At 41.3% G+C, this 19,647-nt stretch overlaps 1 protein-coding gene across 3 annotated transcripts in view; it reads right to left on the reverse strand.

Annotated features, from left to right (window-relative positions):
* AGPAT4 (1-acylglycerol-3-phosphate O-acyltransferase 4) overlaps positions 1-19,647 on the reverse strand; it is a 1,412,466-nt gene that overhangs the window by 1,332,502 nt on the left and 60,317 nt on the right. The gene's annotated exons all lie outside the window — the stretch shown is intronic.

Genomic DNA, 19,647 nt, shown 5'->3' on the forward strand with positions numbered 1-19,647 from the left:
AAAGAAGTTATTATTATATAAATGATTTTGGCCTTCTTACCTAAAGCAAAGTTGTTAGGCCTTAAATAATTGATCTCATTTTTATTGAATGAATACTATCTGACGTCCATTTGGCTAAAAAAGTACAATAAAAGTTGTATTAATTTATGGATATTTAAAAATTTCCTTAATAAACAGAAACTCACTTCAGAAACTTATGGATATTTAAAAATTAAAAGATGCTTACTCCTTGGAAGAAAAGTTATGACCAACCTAGATAGCATATTCAAAAGCAGAGACATTACTTTGCCAACAAAGGTCCGTCTAGTCAAGGCTATGGTTTTTCCAGTGGTCATGTAAGGATGTGAGAATTGGACTGTGAAGAAAGCTGAGCACCGGAGAATTGATGCTTTTGAACTGTGGTGTTGGAGAAGACTCTTGAGAGTCCCTTGGACTGCAAGGAGATCCAACCAGTCCATTCTGAAGGAGATCAGCCCTGGGATTTCTTTGGAAGGAATGATGCTAAAGCTGAAACTCCAGTACTTTGGCCACCTCATGCGAAGAGTTGACTCATTGGAAAAGACTCTGATGCTGGGAGGGATTGGGGGCAGGAGGAGAAGGGGACGACAGAGGATGAGATGGCTGGATGGCATCACTGACTCGATGGACGTGAGTCTGAGTGAACTCTGGGAGTTGGTGATGGACTGGGAGGCCTGGTGTGCTGCGATTCATGGGGTCGCAAAGAGTCGGACACGACTGAGCGACTGAACTGAACTGAAAAATTTCCTTAGAAAATTGTTATTTAATGGTTGTAATGTGGTGATGGTGGTAGTGGTTTAGTCACTAAGTTGTATCAGACTCTTGCCACCCCAGGGACTGTAGCTCATCAGACTGTCCATGGGATTTCCCAGGCGTGTGTAGGAGTACAGGAGTGGGTAGCCATTCCTTTCTCCAGGGGATCTTCCCAACCCAGGGATCAAACCTGAGTCTCCTGCAGTGCATTCCAACATTTAAAAAGGAAACAGTAGGGACTTTTTTGCCTCCTGAAACTTTACTGAATAGCTTATATATTAGGGCATACAGACATAGTCATATCTTCTTTGAGTATTTACAAAGAAAAAGAATACACAAATTAATACTAATTAGCAAATAAAGAAAGAAATTGAAGTCGCTCAGTCGTGTCCGACTCTTGGCAACCCCATGGACTGTAGTCCACCAGGCTCCTCTGTCCATGGAATTTTTCAGGCACGAGTACTGGAGTGGGTTGCCATTTCCTTCTCCAGGGGATCTTCCCAACCCAGGGATTGAACCTGGGTCTTCCAAATTGCAGGCAGATGCTTTACCATCTGAGCCACCATGGAAGCCCCAATTAGCAAGTAAAGCAAAGCATATTGTCCCTTAGCTTTTATGAATGTTTACATGGAATTTACTCCTAAAGAAAGTTTAGTAGTTACAGCATTGAGAAAATTGTTTTAATTTTATCATTATAACAGAAAAAGAAAAAAAAATACATATATATATAAAGGAATTACAAGCCCCTTTGGAATTCAATCACAAAAAGGATAGATTCAATTACTCGGGAGGTCTTTTGTGCTTTGAGATAGATACAAAGAAAATGAGAGGCAGACTTGGGTCATCATTAAGTTGTAATCCCATATGGCATTTCCTCCTCAAAGCTTATGAGCTGCAAACCAGTAATTACAAACACACATACACTCATAAATGAGAGATAACTATACTGAGTGAAATGTAAACTGACTTTTATTTATTCACTAATAGTAATTTACAATATTAGTGGCATGACACAGTGTACTCCTCAAGGTCCATATATACCAGGAATTCACCTTATAGATAAAAAAAATCCCATTATTAAAAAGCATGTTAGGCTCAATTAATATAAATTCTTCTGGAACAGGAGAGAGTTCAGCATCAACTTATATCATTCTAAATGCTAATCTACACTCAAGCTTAAAAAATATAAAGTAGACTGTACCCTCAGAATAATACCTAGAACACAGGATTCACCAGCAATAGCTACTGTATAAACTTTAACCTATTGGCAATTTTTCAGCTATGAATGTCAGAGTTAACTAAAGAGTAAACAAGAACGGAATTATGATATAGACAAGCACAATTCATTCTCAGTATTTTTTCAAATTAGTTGATCATGAAATAGCCTATGAACTTTAAGATTTTTATCTAAGACCCTAGGCAGTGACTACCGATGAAATGAAGCTGGCAGACAAGATGAAAAATATTGGTTATTTATGACCTGTGAAGGCTTCCCAGGTGGCTCAACCAGTAAAGCGTCCGCCTGCAATGCAGGAGACCCAGGTTCAATCCCTGGGTCAGGAAGATCCCCTGGAGGAGGAAACGGCAACCCACTCTAGTACTCTTGCCTGGAAAATCCCATGTACTGAGAAGCCTGGTAGGCTACAGTCCATGGGGTCGAAAAGAGTTCATTCACTCACTCACTCATGAACTGTGACCTGATCTTCCCCCAGAAATTCAGATTCCAGTGAATTAACTCATAACCTCATTTTTTTTTCATAACCTCATTTTACATCCTGTTACTTAAGCTAAAAGGTTGAGTGTCATCTATGAACCTCTCCTTCACGTGCCCTCCATATTCAGCATCACGTCTACTGTTTCAGAGACTAAGCTCAGTCTGCTCACTGCACAACAGGCCAGTAAATCCAAGAGACGAGGTGTGGAGGCAAGAAATATGACTTTATTCAGAAAGCCGGCTGGCCGAGAAAACGGCAGACTAATGTCTCAAAATAACCATCTTGTCATGGTCTAAATGCGAGGTTCTTTTATAGAATAGAGACGAGGGAAAACTGAAAAAGTAAAGACCATTATTTTGCAAATATCTCCTAGAATGGCCAACCTCAGGGAAGTGTTAGTCACTTAATTCTGTCTTACCCTTAGCAACCCCATGGACTGTTGCCTTCCAGGCTCCTCTGTCCTTGGGATTTTCCAGGCAAGGATGCAGAAGTGGGTTGTCATTCCCTTCTCCAGGGAATCTTCCCACCCTGGGATCAAACCCAAGGAACCCAAATCATGGTCTCCTGCATTGTATGTAAGTGAAAGTGAAAGAGTTACTCGCTCAGTTGTGTCCTACTCTTTGCAACCCCATGGACTACATGTAGCCCACCAGTCTCCTCTGGCCAGTTCCCTTCTCCAGGGCAACTTCCCAGAGGTCAAACCCTGTAGGTAGGGGATGTATTCATCTCTTTACACAGAGGGGCAGGGTTCCCTGAGGCTGGTCATTAGGGAGGAGATGTGTTAATCTTCTCAGGCAGAGGGGCAGGGTTTCCTGAGGCTGGGGTCATTATGTATGATTATAATAATAAAGGGCTTCCTTTGTGGCTCAGCTAGTAAAGGCTCTGCCTGCAATGTGGGAGACCTGGGTTCAATCCCTGGGCTGGGAAGATCCCCTGGAGAAGGGAAAGGTTACCCACTCTAGTATTCTGGCCTAGAGAATTCCATGGACCCCCACGGGGTTGCAAAGAATTGGACACAACTGATAATAATAAAAGCAATGTAAAAACAAAGGTTAAAGTCAAAGAAACAGATCCATCAATGAGTCAGAATTTGGCTCTGCCCTGCAACACTACTGAATTGCTTTCTAAATATCAGACCTGACCTGTTAGCACCATCCTCACCACAGCACTCCAGTACAAGTTCCCAAAAGCTTCCTTTCATCCTTACCTGTCCCCTGTAACCACTGCACCCTCACTTCAACCAAGGCATTTGCCCTGGAGAGCACATAATGCCACCACCATCCCCACCCAGCTCTACAATAGTTTACATGCTGCTTCATAGGCATTTATCGCTAATTCAGGTAGCTCAGTGGTAAAGAAACTGCGTTCTATGCAAGAGCAGTTGGAGATATGGGTTTGATTCCTGGGTCTGGAAGACCTCTGGAATAGGAAATGGAAACACACTCTAGTATTCTCACCTGGAAAATGCCATAGACAGAGGAATCTAGCAGGCTACAGTCCATGGAGTTGAAAAGAGTCAGCCAGGAATGATCAACTAAGCACAAAGTCCTTCCATTATCTGGCCCCTTCTGACATGGTCCAACCTCAGGTCATACACCCTTCCTCCCCTTAGCATTCTGGCCACACTGCCTTTTATCAGCCCCAGACATGGATCCCCAGGTATTTCTCCCACCACAAGCTTTGGGCAGGTTCTTTCCACTCTTCTTCTGATATTTGGTGTTGCTGTGCAGTTGCTAGGTCTTGCCTGACTCTTTGCGATCCCCTAGACTGTAGCATGCCAGGCTTCTCCATCCTTCACCATCTCCCGGAGATTGCTCAAATTCATGTCCATTGAGTCGGTGATGCCTTCCAACCATTTCAGCTTCTGTCATCCTCTTCTCCTCCTGCGTTCAATCTTTCTCAGCATCAGGGTCTTTTCCAATGAGTTGGCTCTTCCCATCAGGTAGCCAAAGTACTGAAGCTTCAGCTTCAGTATCAGTGTTTCCAATGAATATTCAGGGTTGATTTCCTTTAGGATTGACTGGTTTGATCTCCTTGCTGTCCAAGGGACCCTCAAGAGTCTTTTCCAGCATCACAGTTCAAAAGCAGAAGTTCTTCAGCATTCAGCCTTCTTTATCATTCAGCTCTGACATCTTTACATGACTACTGGAAAAAAACCATACCTTTGACTAGATGGACCTTTGTTGGCAAAGTGATGACTGTGCTTTTTAATATGCTGCCAAGGTGCAAGTGTCTTTTAATTTCATGGTTGCAGTAACTATCCACAGAGATATTGGAGCCCAGGAAAATAAAGTCTGTCACTGTTTCCATTTTGACACCATCTATTTTCCATGAAGTGATGGGACTGGAAGCCATGATCTTCATTTTTTGAATGTTGAGTTTCAAGCCAGCATTTTCACTCTCCTCTTTCACCTTCATCAAAAGGCTCTTTAGTTTCTCTTCACTTTCTGCCATTAGAGTGGTATCATCTGTGTATCTGAAGTTGTTGATATTTCTCCCAGCAATCTTGATTCCAGCTTGAGCTTTATGGAGGCTGGCATTTCACATGATGCATTTAAGTTAAACTGATGTATTAAGTTAAATAAGCAGGGTGACGATGTACAGCTTTGACATACTCCTTTCCCAATTTGAAGCCAGTCCATTGAACAGTTAGAAGCCACTTCTAACTGTTGTCTCTTGTCCTGCATACAGGTTTCTCAAGAGGCACACATCTACATTCCCTTCCTTTTCTTCTTTTTTTTATTGTTAGTTCTGAGGTCAGCTATACTGTCACTCCCTCAGAACTCCTTTCCTCACACTTCCTTATAGACCTTTGTGATATTGCCTACACTTGTCTCGGGTTTACTCCTATTGCTCCTTGGAGAGAGGTACTGTATTTCTGACATTCCTGTTCATGTCACACCCATAGCACCTGGTACAGTGTCTAGCAATGGAACATGCCTAATAAATACTTTTTGAAAATTAGCAAGAATGCATGAATGAGCAAAAGAATGAATAGATACAATTATCCATAGTTGATTATCACATCCTTGACACAGCCAGTACTATAGAACAGGGGTCCCCAAATTTTTTGGCACCGGGGACTGGTTTTGTAGAGGACAACTTTTTCACAGATTGGGTGGTGGAGGGGTGGGTATGATTTTGGTGTGGTTCAAGTGTGTTGCATTTATTATGAACTTTATTTCTAGTATCATTACATAAGCTCCACCTCCGAACACCAGGCATCAGATAGATCCTGGAGGTTGATGACCCCTGCTATAGAAGATTTCGTTTCTAATTCAACAGAGATTTGTTTGGTGTGCATGGCATTATGTTTATTTGATAGGTATATTTGTTCAGTATTACAAATAAATAATCAAATCTGCTGCAGTAATAATCACACACAGGTGTGATTAAAATCCCCAATCTATACTAACAAAGTTCCTTAAAACCAAATTTGAGTAAATGAGATGGCTGGATGGCATCATGGACTCAAAGGACATGAGTTTGAGCAAACTCCAGGAGCTAGTGAAGGACAGAGAAGCCTGGCATACGGCAGTCCATGGGGTCACAAACAATTGAATGTGACTGAGTGATTCAACAACAACAACAAAAGTTATGTTAATTCTTAATCAACAACTATTGTTATTCCACTCATTTAATTATTCCAACAATTATTAATACTAAATTTTTAGAAAAACACAAGAAGCTAAGCACCATAAGAGTCCTTCTTGGAGTTTTCAGGGCAAAGAATACATGCTTCATCTACTGAAAAAGCATGAAGCTATCCAAATTTTTAGAATTGCATATAGCAAAATTCCACAATGATAAATTCCACACAGCAATTTTACTTCTATGAAAAATTTGTTAACTTTAAAAGACTTTAAAGTCAACACTTTGATGTTCTCAGAGTCTCTCTGTCATGGGTACAGTTCTCTAGAAAGATAGCAAAAGGGAACAGCCACCCAAGGAGCCAGTCTACTGGAGAGGATTGCTAGGAACAACGCAGAGGCTGCCTGAGCAGGAACCAGACAACTCATCTGATGAACCACCAACAAGCACCACTCCACAGAACTCTGGATTTTAAGGATCTCCTCTTTTCTCTCATTTTTAATAACAGCCAACCTTTGCCTTTCAACATTCAGAAGACGAAGATCATGGCATCCGGTCCCATCACTTGATGGGAAATAGATGGGGAAACAATGGAAACAGTGTCAGACTTTATTTTTCTGGGCTCTAAAATCACTGCAGATGGTGACTGCAGCCATGAAATTAAAAGACGATTACTCCTTGGAAGGAAAGTTATGACCAACCTAGACAGCATATTCAAAAGCAGAGACATTACTTTGCCAACGAAGGTCTGTCTAGTCAAGGCTATGGTTTTTCCAGTGGTCATGTATGGATGTGAGAGTTGGACTGTGAAGAAGGCTGAGCGCCAAAGAATTGATGCTTTTGAACTGTGGTGCTGGAGAAGACTCTTGAGAGTCCCTTGGACTGCAAGGAGATCCAACCAGTCCATTCTGAAGGAGATCAGCCCTGGGATTTCTTTGGAGGGAATGATGCTAAAGCTGAAACTCCAGTACTTTGGCCACCTCATGTGAAGAGTTGACTCACTGGAAAAGATTCTGATGCTGGGAGGGATTGGGGGCAGGAGGAGAAGGGGACGACAGAGGATGAGATGGCTGGATGGCATCACTGACTCGATGGATGTGAGTCTGAGTGAACTCCGGGAGTTGGTGATGGACAGGGAGGCCTGGGTGCTGCGATTCATGGGGTCGCGAAGAGTTGGACACGACTGAGCGACTGAACTGAACTGAACCTTTGCCTATGTTGTTTCAACTGACTTGTATATACCATTTCTTCATCAAATAAGAAAAATGAATGCTAAGACATATTTCCATTTTGTTTCTTAATTGGTTGTTTTCTAGTTTTGCAAAATAATACATTTAAAGAAATCTCCATATGCTTCACAGTACTAGGAAATATAAGAGTTTCGATTTCATTCAAAGGAGAATTTAAATACAGCTGTCTGAAGTGCTCCAGGAATTCCTGAGCATTTTTACATTAATTCTCCACATATAAGTCACTTCAAGTCAGAAATAAAGTGGCTGCATCACAAATTTATAAAGTCTATTTCATGAAATATGTTATCTACTGTATGTAACAGTTATCATCAAAGCCCCGTGAAAGATAATTAACAATCAGCTACTGTTAAAATAAGGGAAGTAGAAACAACTCAAGCACTGAACAGGAAGCCATAAAATACCATTTAGAGTTCCAACTTGGCCATGAACTCATCGTGTGATCTATAATGAAACACTGAGCCCACTTGGGCTTTGGTTTTTAAATAAGCAGGTGAAGAATGTGGGCTGTGGGATATCACAGTCCTTGCAATGTTACTGGTTCTAAAGATATTTGTGATATGGTGTATTCCAGCATTACCTGGATAAGACATCTAAGGACAACATTCTTTAGTGTACAGAGAATGGTAAAGCAAGTTTTATTACTAGTTTCTTAATTGATGCAAAAATGCCCATACTTTCACATTTTCTAATATGGTATTTTTTTTAATTCCATTTTTATTAACTTTCTCTTCTCCTAAAAAAAACAAAACTTTCTTACCTACCAAACTATTAGGATCAAATAATATATCTTATAAAAATATTATGTTACTGGCATGTTACGTTTGAGAATTTAACATGCAGATGAAGACTTCAAAATTATGGCCCTCACAGCAACTGTAACTCAGTCTATTGGACGCAGATATGTAGCATCTTCTTATTAGCAGATATGCAGTAAAATGTATGCCTTAATATATACTGTTTATGCAGTCTACATGAATTATGCTTGCTTTGAGGACTATAAAGTTGGAGTTTTCTCCCCAAAACTTTAATTCTTAGTCATAATTTCACATTAACATAAGGCTGGAGCAACATTTTTGTCAGAGTAGTTCATATATCATCGTATTTCTTTGAAGGAGACACAATAACAAAGTAAAATATATAAAAACAGGAAATTAGAATGTTTTTATTCCAGTCTATATTGAGGCATATGCATATGGTCATGCTTGAAAATTGTCCTAGGGTAGGCACAACATGCTTTCCTAGGGTAGAGAGATAAAACATTGATGTCCTTGCTTAATATCAATAGTAAGCAATAAACACCGTATGAGGTTAAAACTTCAGAATGTGATTTTTTTTTCACTAAAATCCTAATGGTCTATGTTTTGATTTCTAGGTTATATATATAGTCTATGGCATTCATATAACAGAAATTAGTGCTGGATATACATGTCCCAGGGGGCTTCCCCAGTGGTGCTAGTAGTAAAGAACCTGCCTGTCAATGCAGGAGAAATAAGAGATACGGATTCGATCCCTGAATCAGAAAGATCCCCTGGAAGAGGGCACAGCAACCCACTCCAGTATTCTTGCCTGGGAAATCCCACGGACAGAGGAGCCTGGTGGTCTACAGTCCATAGGGTTGCACAGAGTCAGACACCACTGAAGTGACTTATTAGCACAGCTACATGTTCCAGAGGCCTGACTCCAAACTGTTGTTGTTCAGTCACTTAGTTGCGTCCAGCTCTTTGCAACCCCATGGACTGCAGCTCGTCAGGTTTCCTTGTCCCTCATTCCCTCCCGGAGCTCGCTCAAACTCATGTCCACTGAGTTGGTGATGCATCCAACCATCTCATCCTCTGTCATCCCCTTCTCCTGCCTTCAATCTTTCCCAGCATCAGGGTCAAATGGACCTAGATAATTTGTGAATGCCTGATAGTCCAACTCCTGGCCTGAAATCAGAAGCTCTGTTATTAGCCCATATGAATACAGCAAACAAAAAACAAACAAAATTCTACAGGGTTCTGGAAAGTCAACTATTACAGTAGAATCAATCACACATGTGGCTATAGAGGCAGAGCAATGGAGCAAAGTGTTGAGATTATGGGAAATTGGAAATGCCTTCAGAGAGTAGCTCCTCTAACCAAAAAAATATGTTCAATAAATTATTACTTGTAATTAGTAACAGTACTCTGCTTAATGAACTCCATGATGGTGATGTCATAACCATATCCAAGAACTAATTTCATGTGTTTAGAGAGTTAAGATATGAAAGATATTCAGCCTATTTATGTTATCCACATTTAAATCTAGATTTTGGCATATTCTCTACTATAATTAAACAAATTAAACTCAGTAAATTAAAATGACTGAAAGAAAACATCTGCAAAATACCTATGGCAAAAAAGGCCCCACAACAATGAATGAGGGACTCTCGATATTGTCTGTAGACCTGACCTCTCTCACCATGACTCCTCTCTCCTGTTACAGTTCAATCACCTGTGGCGATGTGGTAAGGTCAAGAGAGCTCTGGGCCCAAGGCAAATGCCGTATTATTAGGTAACACTATCATCTGAGCATTTCAGTTTCTGCCACTCCAAATCTGAAATGACATGTGTTTCTATCTCACATAATTATTGGAAAGAGATGATGCACTTAGTAAAATTCTAGAATTCAGAAAAAAAAATACTAACATAAAATACTATGAGAATAATTCTGAGATTTTGAAGTTACTTACATAAAGAATGCAACATGATGCCAACTCTTGTAACAAAACCAAACACTTGCATGGTACATCACTCTCAAATCCTGCTGAAATTTAACCAGGTGCACTTAAAATTACTACTTTGCACATTGGTTCCATAGAAGGCAATGGCACCCCACTCCAGTACTCTTGCCTGGAAAATCCCATGGACGGAGGAGCCTGGTGGGCTGCAGTCCATGGGGTCGCTGAGTCAGACACGACTGAGCGACTTCACTTTCACTTTTCACTTTCATGCATTAGAGAAGGAAACGGCAACCCACTCCAGTGTTCTTGCCTGGAGAATCCTAGGGACGGGGGAGCCTGGTGGGCTGCCGTCTATGGGGTCGCACACAGTCAGACTCGACTGAAGCGACTTAGCAGCAGTAGCAGTAGCAGCATACACTACTTACAACACACTATAATGATCTTAATGATTTTTTAGTGGACAGGGACTGTATCTATGCAACTTTCTTCAGTCAAGAGTAGCTCTTATACAAAGGTATTCTTAAGAAAATTCTTGGGAAGAGCCTGTGCTATGCTGTGCTTAAGTCGCTCAGTCGTATACAGCTCTTTGCGACCCCAGGGACTGTGGCCCGACAGGTTCCGCCATCCATGGGGATTCCCCAGGCAAGAACACTGGTGGGTTGCCAGTATTCAATCCCAACCCAGGGACTGAACCCAGGTCTCCCGTATTGTAGCCAATGATAGTAATATAATATTTACTTATAATAAAACAAACTGAACATTCAGCACTCATTGCCATGTAAACCTTATACAAGATAACCTTATGATTTGAATGTAAACCTCTACACATTGCATTCTCAGTAAATTGACTGACAATCAGGTATTTAAGATACCAAAATCACATAAACCACCTGGATTCCAAGTATAGCTCAGGATAAATTGTATTTCAAGGAGCTTAAGAAAAAAAATTAAATAGGTAATTGCACTTAAAAGTTTTTTAAATATTTTAAACAAACACAGGTCTTATCACTTTTTTGATGGAAAATGCAATGACTAGTATATTCTATGGAGATAGGTAGGCAGGTACATAAATAGAGATGTAAACATATACCTACATATATAGATGCAAAGAACCAAGTTGTAAGAACCTTGAAAATTCTTTAAGTAACATACATGGTTAGTGACTTTAAAAAAGTATAACTTTTTATGGGTTAATAATTTATAATCTCTTACATCTTTATAATATAGTAGGAAGTTAAAGCAGAGAAGGCAACAGCACCCCACTCCAGTACTCTTGGCTGGAAAATCCCATGGATGGAGGAGCCTGGTAGGCTGCAGTCCATGGGGTCGCTACAAGTCGGACACGACTGAAGCAACTTAGCAGCAGCAGCAGCAGCTTTTCACTTTTCACTTTCATGCATTGGAGAAGGAAATGGCAACCCACTCCAGTGTTCTTGCCTGGAGAATCCCAGGGACGGGGGAGCCTTGTGGGCTGCCGTCTATGGGGTTGCACAGGGTCGGACACGACTAAAGCAACTTAGCAGCAGCAGCAGGAAGTTAAAGTGTTAAAATATATTCCTTTTTAACTATACTTAAGGAACTAGATCTGATAGAGTGCCTGATGAACTATGGACGGAGGTTTGGGACACTGTACAGGAGACAGGGATCAAGACCATCCCCATGGAAAAGAAATGCAAAAAAAGCAAAATGGCTGTCTGGGGAGACCTTACAAATAGCTGTGAAAAGAAGAGAAAAGCAAAGGAGAAAAGGAAAGATATAAGCATCTGAATGCAGAGTTCCAAAGAATAGCAAAGAGAGATAAGAAAGCCTTCCTCAGCGATCAACGCAAAGAAATAGAGGAAAATAACAGAATGGGAAAGACTAGAGATCTCCAAGAAAATTAGAGATACCAAGGGAACATTTCATGCAAAGATGGGCTCGATAAAGGATAGAAATGGTATGGACCTAACAGAAGCGGAAGATATTAAGAAGTGGCAAGAATACACAGAAGAACTGTACAAAAAAGATCTTCATGACCCAGATAATCACAATGGTGTGATCACTGACCTAGAGCCAGATATCCTGGTATGTGAAGTCAAGTGGGCCTTAGAAAGCATCACTATGAACAAAGCTAGTGGAGGTGATGGAACTCCAGTTGAGCTATTCCAAATCCTGAAAGGTGATGCTATGAAAGTGCTGCACTCAATATGCCAGCAAATTTGGAAAACTCAGCAGTGGCCACACGAATGGAAAAGGTCAGTTTTCATTCCAATCCCAAAGAAAGGCAATGCCAAAGAATGCTCAAACTACCATACAATTGCACTCATCTCACATGTTAGTAAAGTAATGTTCAAAATTCTCCAAGCCAGGCTTCAGCAATACGTGAACCGTGAACTTCCAGATGTTCAAGCTGGTTTTAGAAAAGGCAGAGGAACCAGAGACCAAATTGCCAACATCCGCTGGATCATGGAAAAAGCAAGAGAGCTCCAGAAAAACATCTATTTCTGCTTTATTGACTATGCCAAAGCCTTTGACTGTGTGGATCACAATAAACTGTGGAAAATTCTGAAAGAGATGGGAATACCAGACCACCTGACCTTCCTTTGAGAAATCTGTATGCAGGTCAGGAAGCAACAGTTAGAACTGAACATGGAACAACAGCCTGGTTCCAAACAGGAAAAGGAGTACATCAAGGCTGTATATTGTCACCTTGCTTATTTAACTTATATGCAGAGTACATCATGAGAAACACTGGGCTGGAAGAACCACAAGCTGGAATCAAGATTGCTGGGAGAAATATCAATAAACTCAGAGATGTAGATGACACCACCGTTATGGCAGAAAGTAAAGAGGAACTAGAAAGTCTCTTGATGAAAGTGAAAGAGGAGAGTGAAAAAGTTGGCTTAAAGCTCAACATTCAGAAAACTAAGATCATGGCATCTGGTCCCATCACTTCATGGGAAACAGATGGGGAAACAGTAGAAACAGTGTCAGACTTTATTTTTGGGGGCTCCAAAATCACTGCAGATGGTGATTGCAGCCACGAAATTAAAAGACGCTTACTCCTTGGAAGGAAAGCTATGACCAACCTACATAGCATATTCAAAAGCAGAGACATCACTTTGCCAACAAAGGTCCGTCTAGTTAAGGCTACGGTTTTTCCATTAGTCATGTGTGGATGTGAGAGTTGGACTGTGAAGAAGGCTGAGCGCCGAAGGATTGATGCTTTTGAACTGTGGTGTTGGAGAAGACTGTTGAGAGTCCCTTGGACTGCAAGGAGATCCAACCAGTCCATCCTAAAGGAGATCGGTCCTGGGTGTTCATTGGAAAGACTGATGCTGAGGCTGAAACTCCAGTACTTCGGCCACCTCATGCAAAGAGTTGACTCATTTGAAAAGACCCTGATGCTGGAAGGGATTTGGGGCAGGAAGAGAAGGGGACAACAGAGGATGAGATGGCTGGATGGCGTCACCGACTTGATACACGTGAGTTTGGGTGAACTCTGGGAGTTGCTGATGGACAGGGAGGCCTGGTGTGCTGCGATTCATGGGGTCGCAAAAAGTTGGGCACGACTGAGTGACTGAACTGAACAAAGTATATACTTTATGCCTTTCTTCCTTTAACATAAATACACTGTTCAGTCAACTTCCTGATTCACATTTTTAAAGTTTATATTGGAACAAGTTTCATTCCAGTTTGATTTGTGACATAGATAACATTGTAAGCTACTTTACTACATTGCTTCTTAAAAGCCATTTCCATTCCTGCACAGTATACAGATTAAGAAAGTTACACATAATGAGTAATGTGCCACTGTAATTTGAAAATATTCATCTTGTTCATGTTCTCCAGCTCCTACTAAAAGATTTATAACACCACTGAAAGAGGAATTGATGAATTCATCACTGTCTGGGGTATTTTGATCATAATCAATAACATAATTTTACCCTTAGATAGGATTTCAATTAAAGCATATTTTTCAAAGCAATTTTATTTTAATATAAAAATGGGGTTTAGTTTCATGAAGGATTAACCCACTGGATGCCAAAAGGAAATTATTCTGCCTCTGAAATTCTGTATTAGAAAAATAAATGAAAACAAATTCTCCTCTACTTCACATTTCCCACAAGTACATTTCATAAAAAGTTACATTATTATATTCTCATCATGGAAAATGAAAAGCAATATACTTTCATAAAATAATAGAATCATAAAAGGTTTATCAGGCAAAAGTGATGACACGCCCAGATACAATGCCACTGCTCAGATAACATGCATTCTATATGCAAAGAAAACACTTTCACTTAAAGTTAATTCATCATGTCATTACTAAATACCAAAAAATATTTTAAAAAATCCTATGAAATCCATGAATGGTAGAAAAAATACAATATATTTTATGATTATCCTCTTACTCTACTCACTCTTTTATTTTTTCCTGCTCTATTAGAATGTCCAAAGAACTGTCAACTACTAACTGGCACTTACCAACAGCATTGCCAATGACAGAACAACAAAGTGGGTTAACTCCCACTTCCAAAGGCCCCTAAGCTGGACTGGGCTATAGAGGGGCCTGCTGACCTCAAACTCCCCTTAAAACAATGTTCAAACAGGAAACTACACTGCAGTAGGACGAGAAGACGATGACATCAAAAGCCGACAGCCTGCCCAAGACGCTGATCTGACTTGTATGATCATTTACGTTTTCCTGAACCCTCGGTCCTGTGCCTATCAATCAAATGTTTTCTATCAGGGACATGATTCTATGCTACTTTAAAACTCAATCCAACTGTTGGGCTGTGACCAACTACCTGTATCTACTACTTCTGGGTTACCTTGGCGGATTGGGTAGGGCTTGGTGGGTTGGATCTCTAGGGCTCTGATTGGATACCCTCTAGGAAATTTATTTAGATGAGTGTCCAGTCCTATTCTATTTATTCATGATATTAATAGATGGGATCCTCTCATCTGGCCAATTAATAATACCTGCTCTGATGCTGGCCATAGATTTAAGCTTTCTCTTAGAGTCATTCAAACTCAACTGGAGTGACAAGCTAAATCTCAATAAAAAAAATTAGCCTCTCATCTATTAAAAGGAAAACTCCCACAGTTATGGGGAGGATATACATAGTTAACACCAGGCTACAATTATTTAAGTTTAAAAACTCTTCTATGTTGGAAATAGTTAAATCATACTAAAAATTATCAACCTGGTAATTATGAGACAAGGCTGGGTGCTTTATGAACTATGCCTATTATTACACTTAGACTGATTGGTATGGAACTCAGTGGATTTGTGGCACTAATGTATGGACTTGACATCTACAGGGATGGATACAAAAGTGTAAACTGGGATTCCCATGAATTTAAGGTCATACATGTTAAAAAAATTAGAGGTAACCCTAACCAATCTACCACTGGTATGATCCCAATGGGTCAAAGATCTGTATTCTACTGGTATGACCATTTAGCAGCTTTGTGTGTGTGTGTGTGTGCCTTCATTGGGGTTGGAGGATGTAACTGGCCATATTGAAGCCTTAACAACTTTCATAAGCTTTAAATGATAGTAACCGAGCTGATGCTGAAGCTGAAACTCCAATAGTTTGGCCCCCTGATGCGAAGAACTGACTCATCGGAAAAGACCATGATGCTGGGAAAGATTGAAGGAGGGAGGAAAAGGGGATGACAGAGGATGAGATGGTTGGATGGCATCACCGACACGATGGACATGAGTTTGAGTAAACTCAGGGAGTTGGTGATGGACAGGGAGGCCTGGCATGCTGCAGTCCATGGGGTTGCAAAGAGTCGGACATGACTGAGCAACTGAACTGAACTGAACAACAAAGGCATTTGCCACCTGCCTCTGGTGGCTCAGACAGTAAAGCACCTGTCTACAATGCGGGAGACCGGGGTTCGATCCCTGGGTCAGGAAGATCCCCTGGAGAAGGAAATGGCAATCCACTCCAGTACTATTGCCTGGAAAATCCCATGGACAGAGGAGCCTGGTGGGCTACAGTCCATGGGGTTGCAAAGAGTTGGACACGACTGAGTGACTACACTTTTGCTTTCACTTCCTTTCTAAGGAGATTGATGCTGTGCTGCTATAGCTGTTGACCTTCAACAATCCCTGAGGGAGTTCAGGGTGGAGGGAGGCGCTCTGTGCTCCAGGGAATCTGGTGGCACAGGTCTTCAGATAGTTGGATGTTTCTAGGAACAGATTCTATGATCTCAATCCTTGCATCACCTCACATCTAGAGAAGCATCCAGTCCCATCACTTCATGGCAAATAGATGGGGAAATAATGGAAACAGTGAGAGATTTTATTTTCCTGGGCTTCAAAATCACTGCAGATGGTAACTGCAGCCATAAAATTAAAAGACGCTTCCTCCTTGGAGTTTGTGATGGACTGGGAAGCCTGGCATGCTGCAGCCAATGGGGTTCAGGACTGAGCAACTGAACTGAAAGATTTTTCCAGTAGTCATATACAGATGTGAGAGCTGGACCATAAAGAAGGCTAAGAGCTGAAGAATTGATGCTTTTGAACTTCGATACTGGAGAAGACTCTTGAGAGTCCCTTGGACGGCAAGGAGATCCAACCAGTCAATCCCAAAGGAAATCAGTCCTAAATATCCATTGGAAGGACTGATGCTAAAGCTGAAGCCCCAATAGTTTGCCACCTGAGGCGAAGAACTGACTCATCGGAAAAGACTCTGATGCTGGGAAAGACTGAAGGCAGGAGGAGAAGGGGATGACAGAGGATGAGATGGTTGGATGGTATCACTGACTCAATGGACATGAGTTTGAGCAAGCTCTGGGAACTGGTGATGGACAGGGAAGCCTGGAGTGCTGCAGTCCAAGGGGTCTCAAAGAGTCAGACAGGACTAAGCAACTGAACTGAACAAAGAAAAGCAATAAATCCCTTCATGGTGACATCAGATCCTCATGACTAACAAAAAACCTTTTATAAAATGAGTGCCTAATGGTATTGAACTCCCGCTTCACCGAAACCTAACACAGTGGCCTTCCCCCACTGCTGCTTTGGAGCAGTCTCTCAGAGCTATCTGAGATGCTGCCTCCCAGGCTGCAGTCCTCATTTTTCCTCAAATAAAACTTAACTCGCAACTCTCAAGTTGTGCATCTTTTTTTAGTCGACAGTTATGACGACTGACGAAGCGACCCAGAGTGGACTTCCTTCCTTCACTGGACTCCACAAAGAACCAGAGCTTTGGTACCAGCAGCGGCCCCTCGCGCCCATCCGCCTCCTCAGCGAGTGCAGACAAATCTGGGTAAGTCTCTCCTGGTTCTCCAATCTCCCGTATTGGTTGAGATTCTGAGTTTCATTTGGCGGTGGAGCAGGTTACCTGCCCCCTCCCAGTAGGAAAGATACCGGGGGGCAGAGCGGGCGGGTGAAACATCCGAGGCATACCCACTCATGGGTCTAAACACTGAGTGGGACTTGGTTGAAAGATATCGAGAAATTCTCACCCAGTCAAAAGATATTGGGTGAGGGGTTGGCTGAAAGATGCCTGGGGAATTACCCACCCAGTGGAAAGGTATTGGGCTGGGGGCTGGATTAGGAAAAATACTGAGGAATACCCAGGGCTTGGCTGAAATATGCCAAGGTCGCACCGTTTTAGGGAACTGAATGATCTTGACTGAGTGGTTGAGAGGCTGATCTGACACTTTTCCTCAATTTGACTGCCATTGTAGAATTTGCCAGGGTTAAAAATGAGGAGAATCTATGAGAGCTTTGCTCCGAAGGAAAAGGACAAGATTCCTCCCAGCCAGTTTAGGTTTTCTCAGGTGACTGAGAAATTTACGGGAATGATGGAGGTCTAGTCCTCATACTGTGCAGTGGTCCCATAGGGAAACCCACTCATTAATTGAAATACTTGTTCATCCGGGGTTCGCACATAAGGACTGGCCATTCAGCGACCTGAGCAGCCACAGTGGTCTTAGATTTTCCGAGGCAGAATCCGAGATATGTTTAAGATGAGCTGAAACGACTCTGGTGTGACTCCTGGAGGAGTTAAGCTCACAAGCAGCACATGGGCCCGCTACACAAGTTCACTGGTGATTTTTATTCTTGACAAATTCAGCTTAAAATGGGAAACAGAATCTCTCAAAAACAGAAACAAAGTGGTATCAGAAAGCCAGCCTCTGACTAACACTCCAGCTGGACTCATGCAATACGTACGGAGCTCGAACTTGCAAGTACTTAGTTAATTGCAGAAAATATGCTAAAAGAGATCTCAACCTAAAATGGTCAAATTGGGGTTCTTTTGATATTCCAAGGTTGATATTTTTGCACACACAATGAGAAAAGGCCGGCAGTGCTTACTTTGATTGGTATCTAGAAGGTTCTAAAAGAGGAAACAATACTTTCTTTGCAGGAAACCAAGAAATTACTTGAAACTATATCAGAACTAGAAAAGGCTGCTAACACCGACTCTGCCAGGTCACAGGTCTAGTGGGACTGAGAAGTCACGTTTGGCATTTATGCCACTTGGCTTTTGATTTCTGGGCATCTCTTTGCCTTTTGTTTCATTTGGAAGGTGACTCCCAGCTGGTGAAGTTCTGGCTTGGTTTAGTTTTGTTGGTTTGGTTTGAGCGTCCAGACATCTAGTACAAATTGTTGGAGCTAATATGGGAATTGCTTACTCTAAGGTTCCACACCCTACCTGGGAACCCCTTGGAAAAAAAATGTTTTTAGATGACTAGTCAATCTATAGCTATGATCCAATGATAAGAAAAATGGCCTAAAAATATTAGATCTTTATTGACATAGGATAGGAAAATGGACTGAAGTTCCCTTATGTCCCGGACTCCCTCCTGTAATCAACAGCCTGGGGCTGATCAACCTAAGACCTCTATCCCCAGAGGGACAATCCCTGCTGGGGCTAACCTGCCCTTGCTATCAGGGCCAAGTTGAGCACTATCTGCTCTAAATTTTGGCTATAAACCTACGACCACAGAAAAATACAATTTTTGACAATATGGTCAAAATATTCTTTAGACTTCAGAGAAATCTTAAAGGAAAAAAAAAAAAACCTCATTAAGAATTCTTGCCCTGAGGAAATAACTCCTATACCTTTAGACCAGAGCTCTCTGGATCACTTATCTAGACCATCTCTAATTCCTGAAACAAAAAGAAAAAAAAAGTGTGTGTGTGGGAGTGTGACAGAGCCTTTTAAAATCTTATTCCAACCACTGGTTACAACTCGTGAGTTTTGTACTGTGATATCTGATTCATAACTAAGCTTGGAAAACAAAGCTGTAGGACCTCTTGTTCTGTCTTTTTGGAGATATGTATATTTCAGTGTGTGTCTTTGTTTTTTGGATAATATTGCTGATTGCTGAGGTCAGTTTGTAAATCATTCTCAAAATGAAAAGACAAGTTACTGAACGGAAGAAAATATTTGCAAATTATATGACTGGTAAGAGGTTAATACCCAACATCAACAAATAGCTCATACAACTCAAATCAAAGAAACCAAACAACCCAATTAAACAATTGACAGAAGAACAGAATAGACATTTTTCCAAAGAGGAAATGCAGATGGCCAAGAGGCACGTGAAAAGATGCTCAACTTTGCAAATCATGGAGGAAAAGCAAATCAAAACCACGGTAAAATAT

This window comes from Bos indicus x Bos taurus, chromosome 9, assembly GCF_003369695.1.
Source record: "Bos indicus x Bos taurus breed Angus x Brahman F1 hybrid chromosome 9, Bos_hybrid_MaternalHap_v2.0, whole genome shotgun sequence".
Taxonomy (NCBI): Eukaryota; Metazoa; Chordata; class Mammalia; order Artiodactyla; family Bovidae; genus Bos; species Bos indicus x Bos taurus.